This window comes from Ictalurus punctatus, chromosome 27 (assembly GCF_001660625.3).
Source record: "Ictalurus punctatus breed USDA103 chromosome 27, Coco_2.0, whole genome shotgun sequence".
In the NCBI taxonomy this organism is placed as follows: domain Eukaryota; kingdom Metazoa; phylum Chordata; class Actinopteri; order Siluriformes; family Ictaluridae; genus Ictalurus; species Ictalurus punctatus.
Window position 1 is genome coordinate 14,615,507 of NC_030442.2, and position 7,916 is coordinate 14,623,422.

Here is a 7,916-nt window from a genome sequence, read left to right on the forward strand (position 1 = left end):
TATATACTGTAATTATAATAAAGTTTTTTACATACTTCATGACATGAACAATTTACATTATTTTGCCAGAATTCTTTCTTTTTTTCCAGAATATAAATTCCATCCATCACACTTGGGAAATGATATCATCATTACCTCATTACATGCTAATTATCTTGCCCTAAACAACTCATGTTTACTTAATTCAACATTCTCCTTGTAAAGCTTTGTAGTTGTTGGTTTTATTCAGTTTGTTTAATGCTTCTCACAAATCACAGTTACACAGTTTGTCTGTTTTCCTCTCTCCAGTGCCAGAAATTTGATTGGATTGCCTGCAGTGACAAACACAACTGCTGCTAAATTCTTTGCCTTGGCCACCGTGTCCTCCTCTCATAGCTGTAATGAATAATTCAGAAAGCGATCCTCTCTCTGCTGAGAGAAGGACACTTACACAGACTCCTTCTGGCAGAAAATCCATATGCACTGACATTTTACTTCGAGCAGCAATTAATAGAAGCTGAAGCTAGATCTCTTTGCACTGGTAATTGTTCTTAAGGTGAAGTGTTAAATGTGTAATTGTGACTGAAGGTTAATTTCGGCCTGTGTGGACGGTGATGAAGAGGTGAATGTGGTGTGTGGAGATTGAGACCATGAAAAGAAGAACCATGATTGGACTGAAGAAGACAGAGAATTGGACATGTCCTGTCCTCCACCCTGTCTCACTCTTAATCTCTTCTTCCAGACATCCTTTTAGCCATCCATCCATTGGTCCATATACTTTTTCACACCTATGTGTCTGTGTTTATCCATCCACCCATCCATCCATCAATCCATCCACCCCATCCTACGCAGGTCTCAGAACTATCACATTTGTCAGCACTCAGCTCTGCTACTTCTGGCACAAATATCATGTCTCTGACTACCTGGCTCTGAAATTATTTCAGTCTCATATGATTTTCTTTTACGTTTATTAGAGAAAGAAAGAAAGACCCCTAACAACCGGTTGCACCAGTTAGATGTCAAATCAAGTCTAATCTAATTAAATCTAGCACCTTAATGGGTTACAGTTTCTATGCATAAAACTACAGCAGTGTCTTCTAAGAGCTTCTTTTCCTTTGAGAAAGTTAGTAAGTTACTTTCCATCCAAACATCCATAACCATCCGAATAACCCCGTAGAAACTTATTTTCTAAAGAATACCCATTAGTCCATGCAGCATCTGCTGTAAGTTTTTATGTAACATTATTATTAATATTATTATTTTTCTGTTCTTCAGCATACTTGAGTATAGATTAATACTCACGGTCTCTATTTATTTATTTAAATCAGTCTGGATGTTACAGTAACCCAATTGTAGGAAATTATTCTGATGATGCTGAAATTTTATCTTCTTCTTAATAATGTCATGGTAAATAGCTGTGTTTTTTGTTTTTTTGTTTTTTTCTCTTTAGTCTTATGTCTACTTTCTTTTCATTTTTAGAGTTATTCCTCAATAGGTCATGCAGTCCATGAGTCCATTCACAAGGAACATCACTCTGCTTGGTTTTTAAAACATAATCATGTAATTAATTGTTAAAAATATTATGTTCATTGCATGTGTTTTCATCATTCTTACAAGAACATTCTCCATTGTTATTAAAAAAATAAAATAAAAAATCTTCCCAGAAAATCATACAGGCATTATAATTAAAAGAACTATACAATTATAACTGATCTCCCAGCATGTGTCCAGCCAACTCTTTTGGTCTTTCTCGAAAGTGACAAACCCCAAAAACTAAAGTAGAAGAAGAAGCCTTTATTTGTCACATGTACATTACAGCACAATGAAATTATTTTTCTTCACATATCCCAGCTTGTTAGGAAGTCAGGGTCAGAGCACAGGGTCAGCCATGGTACAGCACCCCTGGAGCAGAGAGGGTTAAGGGCCTTGCTCAAGGGCCCAATAGTAACAGATTGGCAGTGCTGGGGCTTGAACCCCCAAACTTCTGATCAGTAACCCAGGGCCTTAACTGATGAGCCACCACTGCCCTAATCTAATCATTTTTTATTGGGTGGGTATTGTTTCAATAAACAATAATTCCATAATTTGGGACTCAAATTTCTATTTGTTATAATTTGAAACTGAAAAACTGACATCTTAGACCACACCCACATCTGACTAATTCCAAAAGTGATAAAAGATATAATATTTAGAGCAGATACAAATACAGACGATTGCATTACCCTTACTTTTTATGAAAGAAGAATCAGTAAACCATGCCTCAGTAACAATAGGAAAAGAAACAGATGGAGGACTGCATGTGAGCTGAAGAACAGCAGTCAGACCCCATCACGAGTGTATTAGATAGAGGAGTATGTTGAGCGGTAATGGGAGCCGAACCACACACACATACACGCTCAAGCATACACATGCTGTTTAAGAGTCTAACAGATGAGGTGAGCAGGCCGGAGCTGTCAAAGCCCCAGAAGGAATAAGAGAGCCTTTTCTTATCCCGGCCAAAGCTTGGGGATTGTTCTAAATTTGTTTCGGGCTGGCCCAGCCTTAATGAGGTGTCTGAGAGCACTGCATAACACACAAACACACTAACACACACCCACGTGTGTACAGTACACGCAGGCGAAGTTATGACGATCTGAACTGACATTCACAAACAAATTTAATGGTAGGAATGTGAACGCTGTAGCACGTTGAGTATATAAACACATTTTTAAACACACACCCACACCACACAATCTGTAATGTCTACATGAACCCAACCAAGATACAGTTCTCTCCAAGCCCCTTACTTACTTGTCTGCTAAATAATAGTGTCTTTTTCACACTCAGGCCATTCAACAAGTGTTGGTTTGCCATAATTCTCCCAGTTTACATCCTTAAAGGAAAAATCCACCATGAACATTTGATCTTACAAACAAGATTTATTTTCCAGTAAGTTATTTTTTTTTAGGTTAAACAACATCATTCATTCAACTACCCCAGACCACCAGTGTCAAAAGTATGATTTATCCCTTGCTTCATCTATACTTTAGAGCAATGCAGCATTATTTTAGTCCTTAATCTGTCCAGCTCTCTCACCTACTCCTCTGTACACTCTATTTAAACAGATCAGCTTCCAATGTTTCAACGTTCATTCTAATACCACCACCAATGCCATCAAGCTTGTCATTTTAGTACATTTCTAACTAACCGAACCGAGTCTCTGTAGTAACTCTATGCAACTGTCATGTAGCTGCACTGCATTCTGGAAATTTGAGTCCAACGTTTGCACCAACGTCTCCACTGTTTTCATGGTGGATTTCATATCAGCATGTCTTTGAATGTCCATGGAAACTTGCGTATGAGAAAATAAGTTCTTGCACTTTTTTTGTTTTTAGAAGCTGAGAGCAATCAGACTGTTATCACTAAGTGGCTGTGGCTCAGGTGGTAGAGTGGGTTGTCCACTATTCATAGGGTTGGTGGTTTGATTCCCGGCCCACGTGACTCCAGATGCCGAAGTGTCCTTGGGCAAGACACTGAACCCCAAGTTGCTCATGATGGCAAGTTAGCGCCTTGCATGCCAGCTCACGCTGTTGTGTGTGAATGGGTGAATGAGACACAGTGTAAAGCACTTTGGATAAAAGCACTATATAAGCGTAGAGCATTTACCATCACTCAGGTTTGGGATTGTCTTTTTGTCTCCTTTTTAAACATCATTATAACTCTGCTATCAATAACAATGACCCCTGTGACATCAGTACCAACCAAAAAATCGTCATCAGAATTGTTAAACATATGCTTTTTTTGGGTTACCACTTGATGTGTGTTGAATTTTCATCACCACTCTTCCTTTATAACGGCTGATAAATAATGAGTAAACCTAAGTCATCTTTTAGACAGAATGAAAGCAGAAGAGCACTGATCAAACGAGAACATTGCTACAGAGTGATTCCAGAGAGAACAAAAAAAAAAACAATCAGAGCACAGAGATGTTTTCCCATGATGCCACACTTTATGTCTTTTTTTGTCTGCGATTGTTCTCAATGTATCCAAAGCTTCATTCTTCAGAAATATTTCATGAATCAAATCGTAACATGTCCTTTCACTTAGGTCCCTGTGGCTAGCGAGAAAAGCTTGATTAGACTTTGATACTGATGTGCTTAACCACCAAGAGATGAAATCTTGGGCTTTCACTGTCTTACGTTAGCAAACAAAGACTCAATACATACTGCATATATTACCTACATCACTTTCCTCTCCTCTCCACTAATAGCTGGTGTGTGGTGGACGTTCTGGTACACTATGGCTGCTGTCGCATCATCCAGCTGGATGCTACACACTGGTGGTGGTTGAGGAGATTGGGGAAATACAATGTAAAGTGCTTTGAGTGCCTGGGTGTGGCACAGTATAGAATAGAAAGAAAGAGAAATATTGTACCCATAGTGAACATTAATAAATATACACAGTGCATATACAGTACCATGCATATCCTAAACACAGTATTTGGTATATCAGAAAATCTGGGATATAAAACTGCAAATAAACAGAAAGTTTAGAATAGTTAAAACAAAGAAAGAAAAGGTTAATAGCTCGACTACATGATTTTGTAACATTTCTAGGTCCCTATTTAAATGTAAGCGATTTGTGATATTGACCATGTTAACTGCTTTGTACAAAAGGTTTAGATTTGCCTTATGCCTAATCTCTTCTATTCAAGCACTTGTTCAGACGACACTCCGATGGATTTTAGTGGATCATAAGGTTTTGCGCAAGCTTGTGGAGTCCATGCCAGCTTGAGTGCACACTTTCATTCAAGCAAAAAAGGGGATGTACTAAATGCTAAGAAACTCTGAAATTCATGCAGATATTCTATTTTTCACTCAAATTGTTTCCCACTGTGTGTATATGCCATGGGATTCTACTTTTTATGTTCCACTATGGCTTTTCTCTCTTGCTCAGGCAAGCATTCCCTCACCATAGGGTACTTCTAATTCATCCACATACCTGAGCTACACTAGAACTGTTGCCTCTCAGTAGGAGGGCAGCTGATTCTTTTTTTTTTTTTTCTTCCCCCCCATGAGCCCATAGAGTCTTGTGCAGAACAGGTCGACGCAGGGTGACAGCATGGCTCTAACACCTGTCTTCTCCCACCTGGGACAGAATGAGACAGGGAGAGGATTAGAGTCACTCTGGTCACCTACACTAAGACACTGGATTCTTTTTTAGCACAGTGCTGGTAAGATGACAGGTACAACACGATAGACATATCTGGACATAACCTAGTGGACCATCCTTACATTTCTACACTGTGGATACAGTTGGACTGTAATAACATTTGCAGTGTGTAGGCATGACTCCATACTGGACCATTTGCTGAATTCCATCGGTACTGTAAAATATAATGAGGTCCAAAAATTACTCCTTCGAATCTGGGATGGTTTTCACACCAGTATGGGTAAAATGGTAGAGCGAGCATCACACTGAACATTCTCTCTCACGCAGATAAAAAGTTTGAGACATTTTGGAAAATTGGGCCAAGTTAAAAATAAATTGCGTGACACTAGAGTTGAGATTAGTTTAAGCAGATAGGTCTAGTTTATGGTCCTGATTCATGGATGGTTTATAACTTATACAAACTTAAAGACACCTGCAAAAATGTTGTAAGCTGATGCACTAACAGGGTCTACAGAGGTTTCTGTCATTCAAATTGGGGAATTTCTACCTAAGAATACAAAATACAGGGTGGTCTCAATTCATATAAATTACTTTAGCACTCAAGGTGTGTTTTACGCAGCCTGAAAATCACTTTAGGAATGGTGGTTGTGTGTGTGCAAATGAATACTACCAACAGCCACACAGCATGTATAAATTTGTGTAAACCTTTCTGCCATTTGAAGGAATAAAACAACCATTCTGTTCTCGAAATTGTGAGAAACTTTCACAAAATCTCCAAAGCAAAATGGATGAAATCTAATATCAAATCTTATGAAAAGTTCCGTATTATATTTCCCCACAGGTTCACACCTCAACTGCCGACAGGTTTCAAAGGGCCTGTGAAATGGTTCCCTTGTGAACAGAACACACATTTATGTCTCAAACCGGTTTTATTTATTGTTTTGTTTTGTATTCATGTTGTACTGTATTTCGAACAGCTTGGCTAGGTGTATCATATGCCTGTATTATATGCCTTCATGACATATAATTATCTTAAGTGTGGGACTTTTTAGATGTGGGACATTTCTAAGAGAGCTTTTTCAGATCCATACTTGTCACTGCTATTAAGAACAATTAGCACATGCACACACAAAAAAAAAAAAAAAAAAAAAAAAAAAACAATTTAAATATTGTTCCCTCTACCTGCCTTCCAGTTATTCGTAATAAATCACATGCAATACACCCACTATCTGTAGGGGCAATTAGTAAGTGTGTTGCAGATTAGTACTCTTTACTCAGGTTCGTAGTATTTTAGGAACTAGGTGTATATTTTACACAGACGCTTACAATGTAAAGGGTGTTCTTGAAAATCAAGTCTGAAAATACATTTTTACATTTGTAAATTGTTTAGAAAAGCCCTGAACAGATGTGGATCAGGCAAATGATTACTTTGAGTGGACTGACCCTGATTAGTAGTTAGACATTTTAACTGTTCCAAATTATAGGCTCAATGTTCCAGATAATTTTGCCAACTGGTAATTGACACTACCTTTTGACAGATGTATCATGTCTGCAACCTTTTGTATTCCTCAACACACCTTATACAGACTTAACATGTCTGCTGAATAGCGACAATATGAACCACGCATAAAACTGCCGAACTACAGCAAGAGCATTAGCAAAACTGTATAGCTTTGATTCGTCAGTCTTTGTGTGCATTTGTAAAACTACAACACCTGCTTCCTCAGAGCCAGAGGCACTTGACAGCATGATTGGTGCACTTATATTTTGACATAATCTTTGAATGAAAGAAAGTGACACGAGGTGGAAAAGGCAAGTTGAATGCAATACAATAGTGTTTTGTGAGGGCTGTTATTTGCGCTTTTTTTTTTTCAGTTGCACCTTCTTTTCCTGATAGCATGTTCATGCAGCTTTGATCCGGTGACTCTACTCATCGTATTTTAGCCCTGCAACACTAGGCTGTAACTTGAAAAGGCATTTCATGGACGTGGGTTTACGCGCCATATAAGACTGTGTTAAATAAATGTGGAGATACCGGTGCCAAGTCATTGATGATTGTCCCTCCTGGCACTGGCTGCCAAAAAAAGTCTTCGCAGTCTTCGAGTCTTAAGCTGCAGATCACTGCAAGTGTTAATCTTCTTATACTTAAGGTATCAGGTTTGCCTTTGATGTCTCTAAACGTGTTGATCTTGCCCGAGAAGGGAATCCAGACATAGCTGTGAGCGAGACAGATGCTTTTATTTTGTCTGACTTGGGCGTTTTGAGAATTCCTACCTTAGTCATTGTTGCTAAAAAAATAAAATAAATAAATACACTGATTTGTCTTTTATGGGTTTTTTTCAGCATATAGCAAATCTGAAACTATTTGGCCATGTTTACATTTACACATAGACTTTTGTCCCGGTGGCTTGACCAAGCATGTTTCTATTGTATTTCGTTGAAAGGGAGTGGCAAACCTGTTTTTGTGATCTACATACATTTTGCCACATGCTTGCAATCATTAATGCATCAGAGCTTGTTGAAGCAATGTCAGAACAACCCCCAAACAAGTCTCCAGGCCCTACTACAGTTATTTTGCATTGTTTTTGTGCTTGTCCTCATGGAAATGTACTGTAATGATATGTTGGAGACTGATTAAATAGCTTATTAAATACCTGGCAGATGCGTTGAAATCAGATCACCACATTGATTGATTGATTGATTGATTGATTGAAAACACAAATGTACTCATGTTTTCCATATCTCCTTTTAAAGTCGGAGAATGTGTGTTTAGATGTGAGGTTATC